This window comes from Budorcas taxicolor, chromosome 3 (assembly GCF_023091745.1).
Source record: "Budorcas taxicolor isolate Tak-1 chromosome 3, Takin1.1, whole genome shotgun sequence".
NCBI lineage: Eukaryota > Metazoa > Chordata > Mammalia > Artiodactyla > Bovidae > Budorcas > Budorcas taxicolor.
In genome coordinates, this window is record NC_068912.1 from 25,470,814 (window position 1) to 25,494,155 (window position 23,342).

Below are 23,342 nucleotides of genomic sequence, written 5' to 3' on the forward strand. Positions count from 1 at the left end.
AGAAACAACTGGAATAGTTTTCCATCTGTCTGTGAACTTTGTGTACACTTCACATTCTACTTTAATCAGTGTGAAAATAACAATGATCTTCAGATTAGTGATCCATTCCACTTCTAGCAGATGCAAAAATCTGTCCTGGCTGGCCAGTGGGTTTGTACAAAGGACTTAGAACTCAGCCTCAGTACAGGGGCTTTCCTCTTACCCTGCCTTGTTAATATCCAACTTACAAGAAACTATAAAAATCCAACAATTAATTAGAATATCGCTTAAAATTTGTCAGGCACTATTTTTATGACTCTGCAGACCAAAAGCATAAAGATTTTGGGATCTTTCAAAACAAACTTGTTTGCACTTTATTTCAGTGATGACTAATAAAAGTTTTTATGTGTCTCGGTTCTTGGATGGTTTCATAATAGGCTCTGTAGTGTTGCCTGCGTACTATCTGAACGAGCTCCCCTGGATTTATTTACGACTGCCAATACTGTGGATTTTGTAGCATTAACTCTTGCTGCCCTACCCCTGCTGTCATGGAAAACTCATTCTGCACTGTTAAGGTCAGAGAACATGCCTTCTATCTTTTGTTAGGATGTCCCACATGTGTGTGCCCAAGTTGAAACATTACGTGATACCTGGATTTAAAATATTGCAAGTTTTCTTCTGAAGTAGCCATAGAAATCCACGTCCAATTCTCAGACCTGGGATCAATTAGCCCCTCCTCCCCCTCCCACCCAAAGGACTCTTTCTTCTTCAAAGATGCTCAGAGAAAATCAGGGATGATAACGGGCCAGTTTTTACATCTGATGTGGACAGGCATCTTGACTTGGATGTGGGATAGCCCGATGTTACAGACCCAGAGTTCAATTAGAAAGCCATTCATCTCCAATCTGTGCTGCGACTCTGAGGAGCCTTCACTCGGAGGAGGTCCATCTCACATCTGGCTCCCCCACATTCTTCCAGGGGAGCATTTGGGCAACAAGCTTCCCACACCGGCTCACAGACGCTCTTCTGAATGGTTTCAGAGGAAAAGGGGAGGCAGGATGAGCACCACAGAGATGGGCCTGGGGTGCACCAGGCCTGCATTAATGTCAGTCACTGTAGCCAAAGTGGATCAGACACATGAACAAATGCAGGCTCCTGGGTAGCATCAGCCAAGGCCAGCATGCACACCCGGAAAAGAGGGCACATCTCCAACCGCAGTCCCTCCACACTTAGGGCCTGTTTTGGCCCCTCTTCCCAAGAGAAGTGAAATAGTACAACCAGTGCCTACTGAGGGTCTCAAGGCAGTTAGGCGTGGTGGCCCTGAAGGAGGCCCAGAGCCAAACTCTTTGAGGACCTCTGGACCGTCCAGGCATGCAGACGGCCTGCTCTTAGCTCCACTTCTGCCTAAAAGCTTTCACGGTCGGGAGCAACTAGGACAGTGGCCGCAGGTGAATTCCTCAAGAGCCTGTTTAGGAAGTCTTTTATTTTTCTTCTCAAAGGAAACTCTGCGGTGGGGGAAGAAAAGATAATCCAACAAAATTGCTTCTGTTACATGGGAAATTCATAGAGGGAGGAGGGAGAACTCAAAATAGATAATATAAAGGCTATGTACTGACTCTGACTTCTATTTGTAGGATACTCTCATCAGCCTTAAATCAGAGCCTCTTCGTTCTTTAAACACAATTCTAACCTGTTTGGCTTTCTGGTTTCCCAACCTGCGGTCGATTAGGAGCAGAGAACTCAAGTGAAACTTCACTCCAGTGCAGTTGATCCATGAGTGGTAAAAGAGTGTCAGAACCACATTACATATTTCCAATAACGACTTGAAATGTCTGGGCCAGCAAAGACCACATTCCACAGTGATTTGCTCAGGCTTTCATTTGGATGGCTTGGTGCTGTGTACACACAGCCTCATTTTGAAATTATGTAATTTCCCCCTGAAACTTTAGAATTTCATCTAGCCACCGTACTGTGTTTGTGAGATAGTCTTTATTTATAAATTATCATTCTTTGAAAACGTGCTTAGGTTTCTGCTAATGCGACTCCACAGAGACATAGCGGTCTGTGTGCTTTCCGCGTCTCTTTAGGGAAACTAGTTTTGCTCTAGAAGGAACTACTCCAAAGACCCGTGTGGGAATGGAAAGAGAATTTGCCCCTTTGTATATGGTCTCAGGAATGTTAGCTATCACTTCACCATTCTAGTAGTGGCGGTGGTAGTATTTCATCATGAGGATGAAGATGGTTATGATCCCATATACTGGCATTACATGTAATTTCTACCAGGTAATTCTATATGAAGATGTGTACACACATGAGAATGGATATACAGACATTTCTTGCATTATTAGTGACCAGTTTTACTAAATGCCAAACAATAAATACATTCTTGCTCAGGCACTAGGTGTCAGACTATGTAGACAGTGGAAGGAGTGGAATATGAATAGTATAACGATCCTAACCTCAAGAAGTTTAAGGATTAGTTAGGGGGGAAAAAAGAAAAGAAAACAGACATGCCTGACACAGAGTAGGTATTCAATATGTGTTTGTTAAACTGTATAACACAATGCAGAAAATTGTCAGTGAAGTCTGTGAAGGAGAAATGGAGTGTTCTGGGCATGTTAAGGAAGATGAAGTTAGGTTAGCCTAGGTGGTGAGAGCTAGAGGAGCCTTGCAGAGAAGGTGGCATTGGAAAGGAAGTGGAGCTGACAATTTTGATCTTTTAAATATATTGTCCCAATTGACCCATACTATAATTAAAATTATATGCTCTCTCTCTATATACATATATATGCATATATATCCCCATTCTTACACAGAGAGCAATGGAAGCATAGAGAAGGCAGGACTTATAATAATTTAAAAATTTTAGAAAATTGGATTTAATGAATTTACCATAGTTAAAAACATAGCCTCCGATTTTTCCACTTTGCCACATACCCAGTCTTCTTTCACTGGGATCAAAAGTGTCCACCCTTGGATAGAGATAGGTCCTGACTTTCAAATGTGGGGACATTCTATGTAAAGGGAACAAACAGCTCAAGCAAAGGAACAGGAAGGGAAGAGAAGACAGGCTGCATATGTACTAAATTTGTCCTTACATGGTGCCATGTGCACAAATTAGCAAAGGTACACCCAGTACATATCTTAATTACAACTTTAAAATCCTAAAGGTGGGATTTTATGTGAAACTATCTAAAACACTGGGGGAAAAAATCTATTAAAAAATCTTTAATATTCATGCCTGCATTTAAGTTTATTCTTTAAATGTGCACAAATATTTCTGTGTGTGCTTCATGGTCCACATACTGGACTTCCCTGGTCGCCCAGATGGTCAGCAATCTGCCTGCAATGCAAGAGACCCAGAGTCAATCCCTTGTTGGAAAGATCCCCTGGAGAAGGGAATGGCTACCCACTCCAGTATTCTTGCTTGGAGAATTCCATGGACAGAGCTAGAGTCCATGGGGTTGCAAACAGTCAGGCACGACTTAGTGACTTTCACTCACTCACTCATTCATGGTCCACAGAGAGAATCTGACCTGTTCATTGGCCAGACTCAGCTCTGACAAAAACCAAAAGGAAAATATTGATGGACATTCAAAGCCAACTGAAATGTTATCTATGAGAGAGCTCTGTGTGTATGATATGTGCAAAAATTCTCCCATTTGTGAGTAAATCTGATACACGATGGTATCTGAGCATTTATAAGTTCAGTTCAGTTCAGTCACTCAGTCGTGTCTGACTCTTTGCGACCCCATGAACCGCAGCACACCAGGCCTCCCTGTCCATCACCAACTTCCAGAGTCCACCTAAACCCATGTACATTGAGTCAGTGATGCCCTCCAACCGTCTCATCCTGTCGTCCCCTTCTCCTCCTCCTTTCTTTCTCACCCTCTATCTTTCCCAGCATCAGGGTCTTTTCAAATGAGTCACCTCTTTGCATCAGGTGCCTATAGTGTTGTAGTTTCAGCTTCAACATCAGTCCTTCCAATGAACACCCAGGACTGATCTCCTTTAAGATGGACTGGTTGGATCTCCTCGCAGTCCAAGGGATTTGCAAGAGTCTTCTCCAACACCACAGTTCAAAAGCATCAATTCTTCCGCTCTCAGCTTTCTTTATAGTCCAACTCTCACATCCATACATGACTACTGGAAAAACCATATCCTTGACTGGACGGACCTTTGTGGATAAGGAAATGTCTCTGCTTTTATGCTATCTAGGTTGGTCATAACTTTTCTTCCAAGGAGTAAACATCTTTTAATTTCATGGCTGCAATCACCATCTGCAGTGATTTTAGAGCCCCCAAAAATAAAGTCAGCCACTGTTTCCACTGTTTCTCCATCTGTTTGCCATGAAGTGATGGGACCGGATGCCATGATCTTAGTTTTCTGAATGATCATTCAGCTTTAAGCCAACTTTTTCACTCTCCTCTTTCACTTTCATCGAGAAGCTCTTTAGTTCCTCTTCACTTTCTGCTATAAGGGTGGTGTCATCTGCATATCTGCTGCTGCTGCTGCTATATTGCTTCAGTTGTGTCCGACTCTGTGTGACCTCGTAGATGGCAGCCCAACAGACTCCGCCATCCTTGGGATTCTCCAGGCAAGAACACTGGAGTGGGCTGCGATTTCCTTCTCCAATGCATGAAAGTGAAAAGTGAAAGTGAAGTCGCTCAGTCGTGTCCGACTCTTCATGACCCCATGGACTGCAGCCTACCAGGCTCCTCTGTCCATGGGATTTTCCAGGCAAGAGTACTAGGTTGCCATTGCCTTCTCCCTGCATATCCCTGCATATCTGAGGTTATTGATATTTCTTCCAGCAATCTTGATTCCAGCTTGTGCTTTTTCCAGCCCAGTGTTTCTCAGGATGTACTCTGCATATAAGTTAAATAAGGAGGATGACAATATACAGGCCTTGATGAACTCCTTTTCCTATTTGGAACCAGTGTGTTGTTCCATGTCCAGTTCTAACTGTTGCTTCCCCTGCATACAGGTTTCTCAAGAGGCAGGTCAGGTGGTCTGGTATTCCCATCTCCTTCAGAATTTTCCACAGGTTATTTTGATCCACACAGTCAAAGGCTTTGGCATAGTCAGTAAAGCAGAAATAGATGTTTTTCTGAAACTCTCTTAGACGTAAAATTTTCAGACTTTGACATTGTGGCTTTGATAAATTAGAAAGAAAAAAGCACCAACTGGGCAAAGGGATCATTTACCCAACTTATCTGAAATCAGGGTCAGCTGTTTTAAAAGTTTTGTATTGCACTCCATAGTTCTTATTTCATAATGGTGATTACTGAACCTCACTATGGGAAGTGAGACTCTGTCCACACACAGACTGTGGTTTATGTGCCTGTCTCTGACTTATTCAGAAAAGACAAATCGGGTCACTATACAAACAAAATCCCAACAGTCTGCTGAAACAGTCATCCGTAAAGAATAAAGGTTTTTATATCCTCATTTATGGTTCACTTCAAAGAATAGTAAATTCTATATAATAGCAAACAGGGACAATCCTAAACTTCATGTAATACATTGCAATTTTACAAATACAAATAATTATTAATTTTCCTCTTTACCCCATCAGTAAAAAAACAAAACCTTTTATCAAAGTATCTTAAGATGGGCTTTTCCATTAGGAAATAATTTTGGGAGATCGTTAAATGTGGAAAGACTTTTGTATTAGATATGAGTTATCAACCAAATGCAGTTTAAACAAGTATAGGATGCAAATGTTTATATCTTCAGACTAATTAGTTTCACCACATTTTTTAAAGACACTTTTTTTTCTAGTACATTGGATTAGAACCCCCAGAGGTAATAGTTCCATTTTTTAGCCCCTACTCCTGGGTGTGTAGACATATTTCTCAATTTTTTCCCCAACATGTAATCATAATAACTCACAAGTAAGAACAGAGGCTTAATTATTATCTAGTTGCCACCCTTTTCCAGATTCCTAATGTGAAACTCATTCCTTAAACAGTGCCTCGAATTAAGTCTATTCGATAGAATTGTAAGCCCTTGTTTTGGGGGGTGGCCCTTGTCAAAATGAAAAATGGAAAACTCATGCTTCAGAGATAGGAACAAATAATATGTGAACACATTTAAGAGGTTTGAAGTTATTAAAATGGCAGATCTACTGGGAACAGAGAGAGCAGTATGTCATGGAAGGAACGAAGGGAAAGCGAGACAGGAAGCATTCTCTGGCCTTTTCAATCCTGTGTTTTAAAACAAAACTAAAAAATTCAGGAAGAATTGGAAGGTAGCCAACCTAATGCCGTTATTTCATAGAGCTTAGGGACACACCAGGAAATTACAGGCCAGTTAGTTTAACTTCACTTGTAGGGAAAGTATTAAAAACTGCTGCAGGAGATCAAGTAAAAGGATGCTTAGAAAAGCACAGCTTGATTAAGACAAGCCTGGCCAACGTGGTTTTCGGAAAGCGAAGGTCATGTCTTAGGAACTTGTTGAAATTCTTTGAAGCTATTATGGCCAGTATAGTCTTCAAAGAGCACAGCGAGGCCCAGGGTCTGCGTATCTTTTCTGTCCCACATCAGTCCTTCAGGGATGCTTAGAGAACACGGCCCACATCGGGGCCTTGGCACTTTAAGGTTTAGAAACCACTATCAAAATAGCAGAAAATAACCTCTGATGGAACATTTTGAAAGCTGGAACCAATTAATACAACCCAATATTTATAAATGTAAAATAATGACTTGGAACAAAATTTAGGAATATTGAGCTGTAACAAAGAAGTACTACGCTGGGACTATAAAAACAATCTAGGGATTCTTGTGCCAAAATGTGAGCTTTGGAGGCATTTCTCACCCAAAGAAGGGAAAATGAGGAGAAATCACAATACTAGAAATGTTTATAAAGAGTTATGAAGAGTTACAACCGAAAGAATTTTGTTAGGATAGGGAAGAACAGTCAGATGGGTTATCAACTCTGAGCCTCTGCATTTTGGAGGCCAGAGCAGTCCAGCAGAGAAGGTAGGCCAAGCTGGTAACTGAGGAGCAGAAGGTCAGTGCTCCTGGGGTGAAAATATGTTTGCTTCTCACGTCAGAAACTTGAAGTTCTGTTTTCAAAAAAAAGCACAACTCAAGCAAAGACATCCAAATCGTGCCCCCAGCTCTCTTCCACCCTGCGGCCGAGGCAGCTGGCCAAGCCCATGTAGCAAGCAGTCAGCAGTCAAGAAGGAGGCAGATAGTCACTGGGGAAGAGTGGTACCCAAAGTTGAGGACCCTGGGATCCATCAGCACGAAATGCACATGTGTGAGGACTGAGGTGCTGGTTAGGACCTTGGTCAGTGAGAGAACTGCTGGGCAAGGCAGGAATCCAGTCAAGGATTCCAGGACACATATTAGTGGAGGCGCAGCCACAATAATAAAGCAAGGTTCAAGTGGTAAAGAGTGACCATCATTGCCCTTGCTTGGGTGGGTTTGGAGCCTCTCCAGCATGTTACACTACATGCCTACCGTGATTGGAAGGATACTGGAGAAGAATCATAAAGACAATCTCATCCGATTCTTGTATCTAAGACTGCCAGTAAACCCCTTTTATGTATGGTAATAATAGTTACTGTCCATCAAACACTTAATTTGTACCAAGCTTTGTGCGCTGAGTGTTTAGTATCTATTAACTAACCTAATCTTCTCAACAGCTTGCCAGGAGATAATGAGAAAATGATGAAAGTGAAGCTCAGGCAGGTTAAGTATCTCATTAATTTGGAAGCCTTTGTTCCTTCCCTGGTGGCTCAGAAGGTAAAGCGTCTGCCTGCAATACAGGAGACCCAAGTTCAATCCCTGGGTTGGGAAGATCCCCTGGAGAAGAAAATGGCACCCCACTCCAGTACTCTTGCTTGGAAAATCCCATCAACAGAGAAGCCTGGTGGGCTACAGTCCATGGGGTCGCGAAGAGTCGGACACGACTGAGCGATTTCACTTTCTTTTTGTTCCTTCTGCTTGTCTTACACAAAAATTGAAATTAGTTTAGATTCTACAGGTGGTAGTTGTGGTTGCACATTTCTTGAATACAAGCTACTGTCCGTAATGAGAATGAACCTCTACGTAGTTCTATGTTTATTACTTTTCCTACTACTCAGGCGAAAACAATGAAGATATATTAGCAGATAATGAAGGTGCTGAACAATTTTAGTTATTTTGAGCCATGTTGATGAGTGGCTTCTGCTCAAATGTTTGGATCAAGAGAAACTTTTAATTCTTACAATTAAGATTTATATGGTTAAGGTGACTGAGTCTTTTCCTTGGAAAAAAGAAGGAAAGATGGGAAATGAGAGAATTTGATGGAAATTAATCAGAGATGAAGGTGTAGAAAAAAGATCTATTTGCTGAAACTGAAGCTCTAATACTTTGGTCACCTGATGCAAAGGGCTGAGTCAGTAGAAAATGAGTCAGGAAAGACTGATGCTGGGAAATACTGAGGGCAGGAGGAGAAGGGGGCGGCAGAGGATGAAATGATTGGATGGCATCACCGACTCAATGGACATGAGTTTGAGCAAACTCCAGGAGATAGTGAAGTACAGGAAAGCCTGATGTGTGGCAGTCCATGGGATCGCAGAGTTAGACAACTTAGCGACTCAACAACAAACTATTTACTGAGAGCTTAAATTCATCTCCAGAGTGTCTCTTACTAGTTTGATGAGACCTGTACCCAGGAGTTAGATGCACTGATCCAAACCAGACTGCATGGGCTCATATGCAGATTCTGCTACTCACTAGCTATGTAATCTTGGACAAATTACATAACTCTGCTGTACTTCAGTTTTCTCTTTGTAAACTCAGCGTTGATAATGCTGTCTACCTCATAAAGCTGTAATGATGATTAAATGAAACAGGAAATAGCAAATAACATAGTGCTTGATCTAAAATAATGATCCAATAAGGGTTAGCTGTTATTATTATTTTTAATTTCTGTTCTCAGTTTCAGTGATTGTTGCCGTTTTGTATTCCAGAAAACATGAAAGAATTGAAATACCTATAAACAGGAATTTTTAATTTTTTGTGGTAAAAAGTACATAAAACTTACCATTTTAACTATTTCTAAGTGTACAGTTCAGTAGTATTAAGTATATTTGCATTGCTGTGAAGGAAACCTTCATGACTTTTTCATCTCATAAAACTGAAACTCTGTATTCAGTAAACAGCTCCTCATTTCCCACCTCCAGCCCCTGATAATCATCATTCTATCTTCTTTTTCTAAAAATTAGACAATTCTAGATACCTCATATAGGTAGAATTGTATAGTATGATTGTTTTCGCCTTTAGGGACTGGCTTGTTTCACTAAGCATTATGTCTTCAAGGTTCATCCATATTGTAGCAAATGTGAATTTCTTTCCTTTTTAACGCTGAGTAATACTCCAGTATATGTATTTACCACATTTTATTTATCCACTCAATCAGTGGTACACAGGGATACATTTGGCTAAATGATCAAGAGATAACTAATGTTTAAAAAATGCTTTATTTTATGCATTGCACAAATATTTGAATTTCTAGTAGAGGTAGTGTTATTTGCTCAGTCATGTCCAACTCTTTGCAACCCCATGGACCGTAGCCTGCCAGGATCCTGTGTCCATGGAATTCTCCAGGCAAGAATACTGGAGTGGATAGCCATTCCCTTCTCCAGGGGATCTTCCCAACCCAGGGATCAAACCTGGATATCCTGTATTGCAGGCAGATTCTTGACCATCTGAGCCAGCAGGGAAGCCCATCTGAAGGTCTATCATGTACCAAATCTATGGTTGAGTCTATCTTAATGTACAAAACAGATATAATTTCCTGCCCTCAGAGAGTTTACTTTTGAATAGGAAGGGAGACATTAAGCAAAAATCAAATAAGCAAACAAATACATACACAAGCGTAAGTTGCAATACTTGCTTTACATCAGAAGGAATTACATGGGAAAATACTTTCAACTGAGTGTTTGGAGATAAAGATGAAAAAGAGCCAAGTGATAAGAGACAGGGAAAATTATTCAGGCTGAGGGAACAGCATGTGCAAAGAATTGGAGGCAGGAAGGGAACAATGTCAGCTTAGAGTAATAAGAAAAGCCAGTGTGCTTAGAATTTCATTAAAGAGAGAAAGTGTGATAGAGAAGTGGGCAGAGGCTGGATCTGAAGGAACTGATAGGTTCTTGTCTCCAGGGGATCTTCCTGACTCAGGGTTTGAACCCAGGTCTCCTGCATTGCAGGCAGATTCTTTACCATCTGCTGCTGCTGCTGCTGCTGCTGCTAAGTCGCTTCAGTCATCTGGGCCAAGACTATATTAAGGAGGAAGAATCTGCCGGATGGTGTCCCTGAGATGGGAGGCAGGAGGGAGATGCTGATGTCAGGATGATTTTAAAGTCCTGAACTGAGAAGCTGAGTGAAAATATCTTCTTCAATATAAAAAATTGAAAAAGACTAAGTTTGGGGAAAGTGTGGAAGTACAGTTTGGAGTAAATTTTATGTGTCTGAGAGATGTTATAGAGGAGAAGTCAAAGATGAAGTCAGCTTTTTTTAGTCTTTTTCATTCTTTGTATCTTTGCCTGTCTAGCACAGTACTGATGCATAGTATTGAAGAGGTGTTTGTGGTCTGAAGAAACCAACTTATTAATGAAGGATAGTGAGAGTTACTGGAAGGCGTAAATAGGACACAATGGACCATTTCAACAGCAGTTGTTCAGGAATATTTCCTGGGTACTAGAGGTTTTGGTCCCTTCCATTTCCTCTTTTTTTTTTTTTCCATATCCCACACAGTGGTTTTCTAACTGTGGATAACAGCCTAGCGGTTTACACAGATATTTAGCTGGTGGCAACTGTGTGTATGTATGTGGTTTGTGTTGTAAATATTTCTTCTTGCTATAAATATAGGTCTGAAAATTTTTAAAAAATAAGACCCTAGGGTCCTCTAAGCCCATTTCATGTTTTCTTCCTTTTGCATCTCTCTAGATGACTGAAGATTATGGTAGATACCCATCCCAGCTCAGTCCTCATGCAGCAGACACTTACAGAGTTTCTATTACAGTCTGGATAAATGGCAGATTAGGCCTGGTCTCTTCCCTCAAGAGCTGGTAGTCCATCATGTTGTAAACAATATGTTTGTTTCTTGCTATTTCATGACATTTTAATACCTTGTAGCAAGTCTGATGTAAAAGTTATAGATTTATTCCCTGGTTATAATTGAATCTGTTATTCATTGAGACCTGTGGCTGACCTCACTTATTGTTCACCACTTTCAGCCCAAAGGGTAATGGTCCCCAGACAGGGTATGTTGGAAGGACAAAAGAGGGAGGGGCGGAGCAGTCACCAAAATAGTCAGAGATGCACCAAAGGTACAGACAGCCTTGATTCCTTAGAGGTGGAGAATGCATAGCTGGAACTGAAGTATGGTAACAATTTTCATGCTTCTAACATATTTTTAGTGTGACCTCTATTTCTGAAATTCTCTCTCCTGGATCCTTGGTAGCAAGGAAAGGAAGAAGAAATACCAAACTAAAGGTGATAGAATAGACTAATAGAAATTCATATATATTTACTGAAAAGCAACTGCACATATTAACTCAAAGAGTATTAATTTTAAATAAGTGGATTTCAGATAGCTATTTATACATTAAAATCCATCCATTCTTCTATTTCACAAACATGACTGGCCAAAAAACCCCAAAACACTCAAAACCAATTAAGTATCCTGATCATGTAAGTTATCTAAAACATAATTTCTATATTGCTTCAAAAATATATTTAAATATATAATTACAAGTTTAAAGGTTTGAAAAATAGAAAACCAGTCCTACAAAAATTCTTTCCTAGAAAAGGTGAAATTGTTCAGTAAATCTAGTCCTTTAAAATTGTGTCTTTCAACTTCATTCTTATTTGGGTAACAATGCTCATTACCATTTGAAATCTATAGAATGCTTATCCAGAGAAGGCGACGGCACCCCACTCCAGTCCTCTTGCCTGGAAAATCCCATGGACGGAGGAGCCTGGTGGCTGCAGTCCATGGGGTCGCTGGGAGTCGGACACGACTGAGCGACTTCACTTTCACTTTTCACTTTCATGCATTGGAGAAGGAAATGGCAGCCCACTCCAGTGTTCTTGCCTGGAGAATCCCAGGGACGGGGGAGCCTGGTGGGCTGCCGTCTCTGGGGTCGCACAGAGTCGGACACGACTGAAGCGACTTAGCAGCAGCAGCAGCAGCAGCAGCAGCAGAGTGCTTATCGTGAGCAAGGCCGATAGAATACCCTGCAGAGGACCGTGTGCTTCATCAAACATTCCCAAATGAACAAATTCATTATTATTTGTGCTAGCCTTTATCAAGTCTTTATATGAAAAAGACAAACTCAGTCTGGGCTCACTAACTCATTGGGAAATATTTAATTAGATTATATTGAAGAAGATAGGAATGCATAATTAGCTTCATTATTCTCAAGTCTTACAGTATTATTCTTCCATTTATTGCTGGAGCGGCAGAGAAACAGAGCAAGTCTAATAACATGTAACCTAGTCACAGGCCACCACTGCTGAGTCCTACTAATTTATGAGGAGCTAGTCTTGTATTACATTCTCGAGGATTCATTTTAGGAATATTATTGAGAGGGGGGAAAAAGGATAGATCCTATCTGGATTTAATGCAAGGGGCTAATATATTACTTTTTGTAACTACTAAAACTTCAAGGACTGACAGCAAATTTCTGATCTGCTTCTCCCCTCATAAAATGTCTGCTTTGAATTATGCAGAAAGAATTCTTCTTCCTGCCAACTTGTTTCCATCCCCTGTACAAAACCATCCACAGAACATTGTCAGGGGTTTCCTATAGAGGTTCATTTCAGGATTCCTCAGTCATTGGAGGGACATATACATACACTCACACACACACACACATTTTCTCCCCGTTTTGGAGCAAGCAAAGGAAAATGTATTGGACTGGTAAAGTCTGTGTATGGTACTTTCTGAAAGCAGAGACAAGGATGAGTCATCAGATCGTAGAGGTCTGAGAGTCCTGTTTTATGTATGCAGGCCCGCCCTGTGTGTAGGTGGAGCGGGCAGTTGCCCTGTGATGTGATTTAAGAGGTGCTGGAAGTCCTGCCTGTCCAAAAACAGCCCCCGCAATGCCTGAGTTCAGGCATAGTGTCCGTAAAACCTTGGTTCAGATGAAATGAAGCTGCCTTTTCAGAATGTTAACCCATTATACCATTTTCCTAGCAGCATGCATTTATTTATCAGAAATAAAGGCTGGGCCCTTGAGGGGATTTTCACTTGTGTAGGGACAGTGGGGGAAGGAGTTAACAGGATCCCAGGCTTTGGGTAAGGGTGCGAGTCCCCAGAAATAATTTCTGCATCACCACTGAGTGAGTTTGTTGAAACTAAACCTCTTCCACATTCATTCAGTCAGTCTTTTTGGAATCAATATTTTATGGAACATGGCATTTTATCAAACAGGCAGTGCTTTTTACTGGGACCTTATTAACAATAATAATAACAACAACTCACATTTGGAAGATGCCTTTGAGAGTATAAAACAGTTTCACACAGAATGTCAGATTTGATCACAACAGTGTTGTAAGGCTGACTTAACTTTTATTATTCTCCAGTAGCAAATGAGCCAAGAGTTTCAGAGAGGTTAAGAGATTTGTCCTGTGCCCACAGCTGGTAATGTCAGAGCCCCATGTTGGAACCTAGACTCCAAATTCAGGGTTCACGCCGTTACTTCAAGCTCTTTGAGACATAGTCTCTACAGTCGAGGAGCTAACAGTTAAATTTAACCAGCTTAGTAATTCATCTGAATAGAAGAGCCAGCTGTGGGAGTTTTCCCTAGTGTCCCTACTGAGAAAGTGTTTCTCCCTGGTCTTAAAGTTTCTAAAAGAACTGTGCCAAACACAGGCTTCTGAGGGCATGCATTTGGCTTCAGACATTTGAGGTAGGCTTTGTCAGTCATTTGCATCATTCCCAGAGCTAAAGACATTCCCCACTTAGAGTACTGACCCCTCTGCACGAAGTTGTAAAAAGTACTAAACCAATTATACAGGAAAAATAAAAAAATATGGATTGGCAGATATTAACTTAGGATTAACTTAGAACCCTTTGAGTAGATAAAAAAAATCAGGGTAGAACTTGATCAGGTGTGACGAAGTGACTGTAAATCTAGAATTTCTGTATCCAGCCACATCTGCCTTGCTCCATGAGCAAGCATGCACATCCCCATCACTGTAGGTGATGAAGCCAGTTTCGTCACAGCGCTAGCTCATTCTTTTTCAGCCATCTTGCACTTAATTCAGTTTACACTCCTTCTTCACCGAGTGCACCCCGTCAAATAGAATTATGTAGAGTTTACACTTAGATGTTCCCATTTCACAGCCAAATAACCCTGTTCAAATGCCATCTCTTTTGTGAAATCTCCTTGGATTCCTGTAGGCAAAGTTCATCTTGCTGTATTGTATTGTGGTTGTTTGTTTTTATCTGTCTCCCCCTGGTTCGTAGTGAACGGCATACGCATTAGAGGACATGTGTTATTCATTACTAAAACCCCAGTGCTCTAGGCTAGCAATCCCAAGTTATTTTCATCACATATCCCATCAGTTAAAAAAAAAAAAAAAACTGAACATTTTTTCCATGTATGTTGTGTGTGTATACAGAGAGAGAAGTATGTACAAGAATGTGAATTACAAATATCATAGAACATTCTCAAAAAAAAAAAAAAGGATTAAAAAGGACAAAAATAAAGGCAAATGTCATCAGAGGTCCTAATTTTCTCACCCTCCTGATGGACAGTCTTGCACATGCACAGGGCCGCATTTGGAAACCGAAGCCACTGATTTTCACACTTTGGCAGGACACAATAAATGTTTGTGCAATGGGTCTGTGAAATGAGTCTCTGGCATATCAGGCCCTTCCCCTGACACCAGTCACTTTCTCAATTAGTGAACTGGCTCCAAGTGCTTTCCCAGCTTCTGAGCACCCTGGCTTGGTGAGAGGAGGGCTGGCTGGATGTCAGACACACTGGCTGTTGCAGGGTGCCCTTATACAAGGGACAACCCACACGATCTTAGTGAAGGGCTGTGTGATTTGTATGCTGATTCTTTCATTCAGCATGTATTTTATTGGCTGTTTACCATGTGCCCATCACAAAGTTAATTTCACCCTTCAACCCAAAAGACGGAGATGGAAATGAGCAATTCTATTACCATGTGATAACAAAGAAGTTATTGAAAGTGCATTGAGTGCAGAGAGCAATGCCTAAATCTTTCTAAAGTTTTGGAGGAAAGGTTTTAGGAAAATGGCTAGAAAGCTGAATGGGGAATTTATGAAGTAATGAAGGAGGAAGGGAAATTCTAGGCACAGGAATCAGCCCAGGCAAAATCAGGCAGATATATACACAGCATAGTATAATCAACAAACTCCATATAGTGGGTATCCTGGAAGGATAGGAGGGAAAGTGAAAGCAGCAGCTAGGCACGAGGCTGGACAGGTGTGTCAGGGCCAGGTCATCAGGGGCTTGGTGTGCCCTGCTAAGGAGTGAAAACTTTATCCTTTCAGTATGGAAGCCTTTGAAGAATAGTGGGCTGGAAAGTAATGTGAGAGGTGAAGATACTAGAATCAGTGTGCTGGAAAAATTATGCAAGAGGATGGAGGGGTGGCACTGTTACAAAGTCTGTATAGCATTTACATTGTATATTTTATTTATTAGCTGTTTTATTGTAAAAGTAACACATGTTAACTGTAGAAACTTTGGGAAAGGTAGAAAGAGCATAGCCCATATAGTAGTAAGTATTTAAGTATCTGTAGACTACTCCACCCATTCAGAGATGTATACTTGTTTTAAAAAATAGGAATTTAATATGCTTTCTATCATAGCTTTTTCACATATTATGACATTAGCCTCTTTCTAAAACCATATCCAGTATCTACATAATATTAATGGAAAGCTATTCTATTCAATAATTCATTTAACCACTCCCCCTTTTGCTAAATTTAGACTGTTTACCAATAGTTAGGACCCTGATTATTTCCTTATGGAACATTTCAAGAAGTAGAATTACTGAATCAAAGTATGTAAATCTTTGTAAGACTCTTGACACACATAGGCAGAATGCATTCGAGACCGTTTGTGCCAATTCCCATTCCTTCTAACAGTTCCGATTTAACCACACCCTCTGCAACATTGTATTTTTTATCTTAATCTATTTGATAAACAAAAACTTGTTAAGGTTGAACACTTAATCACATTTTTATTGGCTGTGCTTTGTAATTATGGAATTCATTAAAGCAAAATGATTATGTAATTTCATTTTCAGATTTCTTGTGATGATGGGAGGAGACCCGCTGTTGTCTAAATTCAGAACAGGGAATATTTGCTTTAAGTGATTTCAGAGCAGACTTTAGATGCTGTGAGGGATACAAAAAGAAGGAAGCCATCATCAGAGCCCTGCCCAAGCTCCAGGTCCATTGCACATGAAGGACACACGTGCAAGACCGCTCCTAAAGGCACACCTGCAGAAGGAGCCTAGTTGAAAATGTGAACAAGGGCCGAGGAGTGGGGCCAGGGAGAATGGTGTCAGATGGGGATGTGGGAAGGTTTCTGCAGGAAGGTCTTTGGTGTGAGTCTTTCCGATTTCTAACCTCTTCTTGCCATCTTGTGTCAGTGGTCCTCAAAGTGGGGAGACTCAGAGTCCCTGGAGCACTCATTTAAAAATGCCTAGCATCCTGTATCCTGTATTGAACATAGATTGGCGATTTGTTTCTTACATGATAGTATACATGTTTCAGTGCCATTCTCCCAAATCATCCCACCCTCTCCCTCTCCCTCAGAGTCCCAAAGTCCGTTCTACACATCTGTGTCTCTTTTGCTGTCTCGCATACAGGGTCATCATTACCATCTTTCTAAATTCCATATATATGTGTTAGTATACTGTATTGGTGTTTTTCTTTCTGGCTTACTTCACTCTGTATAATCGGCTCCAGTTTCATCCATCTCATTAGAACTGACAGGGATGATCCAGAGAGATGATATGGGGTGGGAGGTGGGAGGGGGGTTCAGGATTGGGAACTCATGTACACCCGTGGCGGATTCATGTCAATGTATGGCAAAACCAATACAGTATTGTAAAGTAAAATAAAGTAAAAATAAAAATTAGAAAAAAATAAAAATAAATAAAATAGGGTCTTTTTTGCAAGGTAATAGTAGGTTATAAAAATGAAAATAAAAGGAGTAATAAAGAACTTAAAAATAAAAAAAAATTTAAAGATAAAAAAAAAATGCCTATTTGAGATCTCAGCCACAGTGATGGAGACCGGGGGCATCTTCAGACAAGTCCAAGAACACACGTTCTCAGTGAGCATCCAGGTACTTCCAAGCCTGTGCTTGAAGACATACAGTCTCACCTATATCCACATGCTATTCACAGGGTCAGAAAAGAAGCCATCCTTCCCAAGGATGAACTCTCTCCATCTATACTCTGCCTCGCCCTTACCACCCACCCAGAACTGTACAATGGACCCACTTATTCTCTCCCCTCCTCACATTCTCCATTGTCCAATGTTCATCCATCCATCCATTCTTTCATTTTGAGTACTTGTACTGGATACTATTGGAGTTGGAGGGACAGAAATACCATCAGAGTGTTTAGGATATTTACATCCTCCAGTCTGTTGAGTTCTGCCAAAGTAACAGTAATCTGAGAAGGGCCAGAGAATATTCATGCTTTGCTCATTCCCCTGCTCATCAAGCAGATGGTACTGCTTGCCTGTCCACTTCTTGTTCTGTAGCCTCTGAGCAAATTAGAACACCTCTGACCAGTCTACATGCCTCCAGCACTAGAAGCAAATGACAGTCTAACAAAGCTGGAAGCTGAATGTACAGAGACACACCTGTAATCACTGTGTGTGTGTGTATGTATGTATGTATTTTTTAAGTCTCTTAATTTGAAGGCATGAATTTCACCATATCAGTACCAGGTTGGTCGTCTTACTTCTAACTTCACACACACACACACACAAACGATAATTGGCTTAAACAAAAGGGTGTATACTAGCTTGTATAACTAGAAGTCTAGACAGGTTTTGGAGTCATCTTTAGCCCATGGGCTTAAACCCCACTTCCTGTGTCTATGAGGAATGACCCTTCCCCCATCTGTGTGGCGACCCATTTCCCAGGGAGGTGGGATGGCTGCAGCCTTCTCCCAAAGCTCTGTCATGACTGAGGAGGAAGGATCTGGCCACCCCAGGAAACCACTCATATCCCATTGGGCTGAAGTAGGTCACAAGCTCATCCTGAAACAATTCTGGACCAGGGAGCTTAGGATTATTTCTAGTGCACAGGGGTCCACCCCTAGAACAGCAAGTCCCCAGAGGGATCTGTTTTTCAAGTATCTTTAGTTCAAAATAATTCTTATCCCAGAATAGCATGGTCTGCCACCCTTCAGAGCTGTTTTAGGACTGAGGGCTTCCAGTCTCAGATTCCCACTAGGTCTCGGGAAAAAAAGAAATACAGCTCTTTAGAGTGGAGACACCAGGTAGAGTAAGAGAGTCAAGAGTATTTAAACTTAAAAAAAAAAAAAAAAAAGTTACAAAGCTCTACATCCCTCCAGCTAAGATGGGGACTGGGTATAGAGATGGGTGAGGGGCTGGGATACTAGGTAGGAGCTCAGTGACTCCAGCTTCAGGGTAAAAAGGCTTCTGTGAGGCCACAGAATGTGGTAATGAAGAATAGGACCTTGGATCCAGGTAACCTGAGTTCAAATCCCACAGCCACTACTTATGTGATTGCCAGGCCTCAGTTTCTTTATCTGTAAAATGGGATGATGAGTCACCAACTCAAAGGGAAAGTGAGAATTAAATGTTAGACTGTCTAAAGTGCATGCATGCTAAGTCGTTTCAGTCATGTGCATCTCTTTGCGACCCTATGGACTGTAGCCCACCAGGTTCCTCTGTCCCCAGGATTCTCCTGGCAAGAATACTGGAGTAGGTCACCATGCCCTCCTCCAGGGAATCTTCCTGATCCAGAGATCAAACCCACATCTCTTCCATCTTCTGCATCGGCAGCAGGTTCTGTACCACTAGCACCACCTGTGAAGCCCATCTAAAGTGCAGTCCTTAAATTACTTTAGTGCTGCTGCTGGAATAATCCTTATCTAGGACATACTGTGTGCTAGGTAACCATTTGTGTGTTACTCTGCCTGGGAACCTACTGATACTTGCAATATACCCGTGGAGCTTTATGATAGTAGCTGTGAACATTTGAAAACACCTACCTTCAAATCAAGGAAGAAATAACTCCAAAGACCATTTTAAAATTATTGAATGACATATGCGTAAGATTCTGTGTAGGGGTGGAGAAAGATAAATCAGACCAGGATCTGCCCTTCCAAGCTCCTAGAGATTGCAGACCCTGGACACAAGTAACTCTGATACAAAAGAGCTGACTCCCTTAGGGAAGGTTCAAAAAAATCAGAAGGTTGTTCAGTTGTAGCTTTCACTACAAGCTGAAAGAACCAAGAATGATATCAGAGGGGTGAAGGCATCTTGGGACTGAGGGAAAAAGCTTGATCTAAAAAAGAAAAATTACCATGATAATAGTTTCATGTGTGAGTAATACACACCTGAAGCTAATATATATCTGAACTTCTCACCATCCTTCCCCATGTTATCACATTCAGTTTCATGTGCCTGTATGTATTGTGCAGATATACAAAACCCCAAACACTCCTTAATGGAAAGGGGAAGCTTTGCTTTTGTCCTTCTTTGGAAGAGTAACCCCAACAAAGGCTTCTAAGATAAGTCCTGTGCTTTTTGACATGTGCAAACTAGGTGTTCCAAATACACATCTCTCTTGGGAAATTCATCACATTTCAAATTATACGTGTCTGTTAGAGCACAGATCTGTTCTACCGTCCATGTATTTGTTATTCCTGCTTCTGACACTTCCTTAGGCCCCAAAGAGGTCTTAATCCCTGTCAAATGTTATTATGTTACCGACTTTTATGTAGTCTTGAAAGGGGTTGTTTATTTAGTTTCAGTGACTCCTTGTTACTGCCAAATATTATTTCATTTCAGCACAGATGTAAGGGGTCCAATGACTGGAATTATTTTACAGCCCTGACATTGTCGAGAGATGGATACCAGTTTAATTATGGACAGCTGAAAATGATCCAGGAGTCACCTGCTCTGGATATTTATCATCATTAAGAACTTCTCACTAAGCTGTGGTCTGAGCCCTTTCATAACGTTCCAGTTGTGAGACAGACAGGATGATCTATATGGAACCTAGATCTTCTATCACCTTGAAATTTATGTAGGGACAGCTTCGTATTGCTTGATTATTTTCTTTTCCTCTGCTCAAAGTGAGAAAATATTTTTCAATCATTCCTCTTCCTTTTCTTTCCTCTTTTTCTGTCTCTCTCCATTGCCTTCTCTCACTGCTAACCCTGCTCCTTCCAGCTGTTTTTCCAATTATGCCTCATTGGAAATTATTCATTACTTAAAGAATGTGAGCTGGATAGACTTGACACATAAAGGATCCAGTAATGCAATGAAGTTGGCACTCGGTAAATGCAGGAGGAGTAAAGGAGGGAAGAGCGTGGAGGGGACAGAAGGGAAGCTGAGGAGTTGCCGAACACTCAGATCATTCCTCCCGCTAGTTTTAGAAGAAATTAAGAACAGCAGACTTCCTCCTTCTCTCCCCTCTCCCATTATACACTCCCATTATGCACCATGATGAAATCCATTTTTACACCTTTTGCTTTTATCTTTGCTTTCACTAAATGGACCTTGACCTGTCCTTGTCAGAACAGAGAAAGGGTTAAGTGAAAGGCACATCCAGGTTACCACCATCTGGTAACAGATTAAGGTCCCCTTCTGCCTGCCCAAATGCACATTGCCCCACTCCTTTTCTCTCTCCCCCGGTCTGAACTGAAAGGTCTTCACGAACTCTAATCCTGCTCTGGATGCAAGCATAAGAACAGGAAGAGCTCATTTTAGTGAGGGTTTTCTGTGTGTATATCATTCACCTAAGTCTTGCTAGGCCTTTCTGTGTGCTACTGCGTTGAACTCTCAATATGGTCTTGTGAAATAAGCACTGTTCATAGCCTCTTTGTGTACATCCGTGATTCTCAACCAGGGATGTTTTTGTTCCCTGGGGAAATTTGGCAATCTCTGGATATAACTTTGCTTGTCACCATTGGGGTAGCCAGAGGATGCGGTAAAAACAGCCTCCAGGGCACACAAAAACCTCCTGCAATGAAGAATTACCTGGCGTTCACTGTCAATAGTGCCACCGTTGAGAAACCCGGATGTAGCTTAAAAAGTTGAGGTTTGAAGGCATTGAGGAACTTTCCTAAGGCTACCCAGTGGCATTATTTGAGAAGACTGGAATACAAACGCAGCCTGTGCTTCTGTACTATGCTGCCCATGTGTCGTTGTGGCTTCAGCAGCTGGTTCATCATCCATTGAACCCAAGGACTTAAATTCCCAACAGGAATCTTTTCCTATGAGGGAATCTCTATATAAAGTGGCTCTTTTCAGTTATTTGAATTCACCTGCTCATCCATCCTTTTCATCAAATATTTAGAATCAGTCCCACCTAAAGCACCTTTCACTCACCTTTCACCTACCTTTCACTCTAAACATTGAAAATTTTGTGAAAACACACACACACACACACACACACATATACACACTTACACTGGGGCAGTACGTCCTCTGACTCTGTCATTTTATAAGTATATATAGCATATACAGGGCTTCCCAGGAGGCTCAGTGGTAAAGTATCCACCTGCCAATGCAGGAGACACAGGAGACATGGGTTTGATCCCTGGGTTGGGAAGATCCCCTGGAGGAGGAAATGGCAACCCACTCCAGTATTCTTGCTTGGGAAATCCCATGGATGGAGGAGCCTGGTGGGCTACAGTCCAAGGGGTCTCAAAGAGACAGACACAACTGGCTGAATGAACACGTGCACACATAGCAAATATAAGACAAAAGCAGAATACACAAGCAGCAAACTTTGCAGATGGCACATAAAGTTACAGTTTACTTTGATGAAAATATAGATATATATTCTGGCGTGTGTTATTGATAAACATAAGAACTTGTGTTCTGCAGGATAATTAGCTAGAAATGGTAACTAATCAACGGTATTACTTTCAAGGTGCCAATTAAAGACGTTAGTTTTCTCTTGTTACCAGTTCTTCGTATCTGCTGTCTCAGTTTTGCCAGTGTTTTTATAAACTATCTTTTAATGGTCTTTACCATCCCCAAAGGCAGCTGAACACATAAACACACATACTTGTGCAGACATGCATATACACATGCACACGGATACATTCAGGCACAGATACGTGCATACACACACCACAGGTGCACACACACTCAGACACAATCATACACAGACAAGTCCCGGGTCTTACTTCCCAGAGCAGTCTCCTTGCCTGTATTCCTCCCCACAGCACAGAGCTGCTGTCTTGCTGGTTTTTCTGTCCCACCCACCCCTCATCCTCTCAGATGCTCCTCCTCTGACCCTGCTCCCAAGGTTATTTCCATTTTCCCTGCACAGTTCTTCCCCTGCAGACCTAGTCGTGGAGTGTAGGAACTCCAGGCAGTGAAACTTGAGGGTGGGTGCAGGGGAAGCTAGTCATGGCTGGAAGGCCGCTGTCACACTGCAGTCTTCTGGGGCCACAAAAGCGAAACTGTATTCATCTTCAGAGTCAGCCTCAGGCATTTCAGGCTTTTGGGTGAAAGACAGTAGTCACCTCCCACCCTAAATTCTCAGTTGTCACACCTGTTTCTTATTGCTTGAAAGTACATCATCAGTTGCTAGTCCCTTTCATTCTATAACTAAAGGATAAAACCTTATAATACAGCTTACTCACTGGTATAGTAAAATTCATTCAGAGTGAGTTACTAAGTTAAATCTTTTTCTGTTTCAGCGGCAGGAGTGATTTAGACAGCAAAAAGGCACTCTGTATCTTTCTAAACTATGCTTCAGGCAAGTCCCGTTTATCCTCACCTGTTCAAGGGCGTATTTCTTAAATGAGCAGAAAAAAATATCTTAGCTTGGAAGTCATAAATTTCCATTACCTTTCACTGGGTAATATCTTAGTCTACCATTATATTTAATAATGCATATGAGTATTCCTACATTAATCAACTTTGCCAAGGATGGTGCCATAAGAATATCTTTTCTTTCAGTTTTAAGGGTAAAATCAAAGGGACAAGTGGTGGGATGATTAAACAAATGTTACTTTATTTATTGAAGTATAGTTGATTTATAATATTGTATTAGTTTCAGGTATACAGCAAAGTGATTCAGTTATAAATATATATAAATTATTTTCTAGTATAGGTCATAATAAGATGTTAAATATATTTCCCTGTGC

General features: G+C 41.2%; 1 protein-coding gene across 1 annotated transcript in view; it reads left to right on the forward strand.

Annotated features, from left to right (window-relative positions):
* Positions 1-23,342, forward strand: part of SPAG17 (sperm associated antigen 17) — a 245,577-nt gene that overhangs the window by 36,086 nt on the left and 186,149 nt on the right. The gene's annotated exons all lie outside the window — the stretch shown is intronic.